The following is a 3,650-nucleotide window of genomic DNA, read 5'->3' as shown; positions in this document are numbered from 1 at the left end:
CTTTTTTATTTTGTTTTGTTTGTCTTGAAATTTTCAAGTCATTAAACTAAACAGGAATCCTCACGTTGCAAACCTGTAGCTCTTGGGGTCAAAGGGAAAAGCTATGAGGCAGAATGTGATTGAGTCCAGCCTAACTGTGTAATTTTTTCTTACTGACTTTGATAATCTCTTATTTTGTCGGTGTTTCTCTTTCTCTAAAAAATCCAGGGCTGCGAAAATAACTGAGAGCTTCGGAGTGTTGACCTTTTAGCTGACTGACTACTAGGACAGTGGTCTCCACTACCTCACCATAGGGCTCTGTCTTGTCCCAAAGTTCCTGTTAATGCAGTTTCAGAGTGCCAGTTTACTGAATGTGTGCATGATGCAAAACTATGGGTAAGAGCTCACACTTGGATAATAGTCAACATTATAAAGATTGCAACAAGCTGAAAACATGAGCTGAAGTGAACAAAACTATAGTTAAAAGGTATGAGAGAACAAAAAGGTATTTAGGATAGAAATTTTCTGTTATCTCAAAAACATCAATTGTTCCACAAGTATGATAATTGCCTCTTCAACAAGAATAGGTTTTCTTGGTTACTCTTATGGGGACGTGACTTGGATGAAGAGCTTTCTGGCTGACCTTGTGTGACCTTCTACTCAGTTCCTGGCTGGAGTGGTAAACCCCACAGCCTCTTATTCCTACAGTCCCCTCCCCTGAACAGGTCTCCTCTATGGATTGTCATGGCCCAGGCTCAGCTGCTTTTTGTGGTATTTCCTTAGCCTTCAAGAATCTCCACTTGCCCTGGCAAGAGTGAGGAGTGGAAGGTCACCCCACCTTGCAACTAATCTCTCTCCTCTCCCACCATCATTGACTCCTCCAGTTAGCCTCTGGCTGAAGAATTTCCCACCTCCCAGGGCCATGGTTCAGGTCCCTCATGAGCTGTCTCATTGTGCTCCACCCTGGTGGCCCCACTGAGATGGGCAGCTTGCTAAGCAGCTATCCAGAGACTGAGATACTTTCTTGCCCTCTCACAGTGGTGCTCATCTCCAGGTGTGGTCCCCTTAGAAGCTTCTTTTTTGTCCACCAACAATAACAACAACAAAAAAGCCCTGGGCTCTAGTCTTCTGCTAAGGAAGATGAAATTTGAAGGATCCATTTGGCCACTCCTTAGAGCACTGGAAGCCATGTCTGATGGCTCCTTGATTTTTAATTGGATGTAGGGTACCACCTGTTGTCCTTAACTTGGGGCTTTAGCCAAAATCCAGAGATAATAAGAAAAATTCCATTCAGTATCTTGCCATACAATATATCGAACAGTAAGCAAGATTTAAGAAACGTGAACAGATTGTTCAAATCTGATAGCTCCTCTACTAATTTTTCTCAATTATCAATCATTTCTTACTCTGGCCAAGATTTTCATCTTCTTGCCTTGGTTAGAGCTAGTCGGCACTTGTGATTAGATAAAAAATCCCTTAGAGTCTGTTGATTGTCATGAACTTTCTCTCTGTGCTAAATAGCATCAGTGCTCAGTATGTGCGTTTCCTATCAGTGCAGTCTCTTACTTTCTTCTTATAACGGAGAAAATGTCTTTCTGCAGCATGAGGCTTGATAAAAGCTGGAAATCAGAGGGTAAAAAGGGTTTCTGAGTGTGATCATTATGCAAGGAATGGTTTTCCTCTTCAAAGGATAGGAATCTCTCTATTTCATTAGAAATCTCGCCATTGCAGGTATGCCGAATATCTTTTTGCATCCAGAAAAGATGCTCTTCTCAGGGAGCAAAGTTTCAAAATTCTTGACACCATCACTGATTTATTATAAAACTAGATGATCTCCAAGGTCCTTTCCAACAGTAGAATTATGTAATTTCATATACTCTGTAATTACCAGGAGTTTTAGAAAGCTTCCAACTCAACTTCAACGCTTCTCCAGATTTGTAAAGAAATGCCAATTCTCCCTTCATTTTTGTCACGTGCATCTTGTTCAAACAAAGGTTTTTTTAAAGATCTGTGCCAGGACATCTTGACTGAGAGAGAGCTCAGATTTGGATGCAGGGCTGTTGAATTACACAGCTTCGACTGGAGGTCCTTAGTATGCTTTAGGCAGAAAAATGTTTTAAATGTCACAGGATGCTTAGGACATTTAAGTCGCTGTCTGGGCACATCACTGATTTGCACGCAGCCTTGGAGCCTCGTGAAGAGACACTTGAGCCTAATTACCACTGACCGATATGTATATCTGTTAAACCTGGTGAGCCCACTGAAGCTCGAGGGAAAGTGCCACTCCTCCGGAAAAACCATATTAGACAAAGAATGTTTGCAGGAGAGGCTAGAATTAGAAGCTGGGACAAGAGGAAGCAGAGATTCAGGGAATAGTACAAGATTGTCCTTCAATCGCTTTGGTCCTGACTTTCACTAGGAACATTTTTCGTTTGCTCTGAGAAGGGGAGAGATGTCATAACTGAATCCGTAGAGACCCGTGCTATTCTTCTGGGGACTGCCCTCTTCCAGAGGGTGGTAAATCTGAAAGAACCTTGTCGAGAGGAGTCCCAGACCTTCATCTCTATCTTTCTCTGCTACCACCAAGAGAACTTGACTTTCAGAGTCTCCCATGGAAGAGAAAAAGTGGGAACCACAGAAATGAAGAGACAGAAATAGCAAAGAGTTTCAAGCAGCACTGGCTGAGAAAGCAGCTACCCCAAGGGCTTCAGGAGTTACAGTGATCAGTGACACTAAGTGAGGATACGAGCAGACTTTCAGCAGTGCTAGGGACTGGAAACAGGTAGCCTGAGCCCCAGTGAGCAGTAAGGAGCAGAGGATCTGCAAGTGTAGCTCATATTCTAAAACCTGCCCCTCTGCTGGGCAGACTCCTAGATATGCACAAAGTTGGGGTGAGCTGAGGTCCTAGCATTTGATAGGTGGAGAGAGATAGATCTGGCAATCTAAAGGCTAGTGGTATAAGTGAACTTACCTGAAACATGAGATAGGTGGGCCCAGGGGAAATTCACACGATTCCCATTTTAATAGAACCTGACATAGTATCTAAAAGGTTCATACTCTGAGTGTGTGTGTTCTATGATAATTAAAATACAACTAAATCTCACTGAACATTCAGCCTCTACCATTACCTGCCTTGGAGATATATCGATATTTCACATTGACCCTTTGAAAGGTGGACTTTTGAAAATTCAGTTAAGCAGTGTTTATTCAGCAATGAGTGCGTGCCCAAAATTGTGCTGTGGGAATGCAGAGAAAGTATCGAAATGGTAATAGTTACTATTTACTAGATTTATGACGTACCAGGTATTTAATCTTCACAACCACTTTATGAATTAAGTACTATTATTATCATCCTCATGTCATAGGTAAAAAAACTGAGATTCAGAAAGATCAACTAAAACCCTCAGCGTCACACAGCTAGTGAGAGACAGAGTGGGAGTGCAAACCCAGATGTATCTGACACCAAAGAGAAGGCTCTTAGCTGCTATACAAAGAACTTGAAATTTATAATGGCGAAAATCTGAGACGCCAACCTGAAATGGCAATATTGGTGTCTAATCCCTTATTTTATTGTGCAAATTAAAGTGTTAAAGAACGTGCTGATGGGGCTCAAGTCTCAAAATCTACTTTAAAACAACAGAGTCAAGCCTGTAAAAAAAAAAAAAAAGAAA

The sequence above is a fragment of the Pteropus medius genome, unplaced genomic scaffold (genome assembly GCF_902729225.1).
Source record: "Pteropus medius unplaced genomic scaffold, Ma_sr-lr_union100, whole genome shotgun sequence".
Taxonomy (NCBI): Eukaryota; Metazoa; Chordata; class Mammalia; order Chiroptera; family Pteropodidae; genus Pteropus; species Pteropus medius.
Note: the sequence above shows the minus strand (reverse complement) of the source record.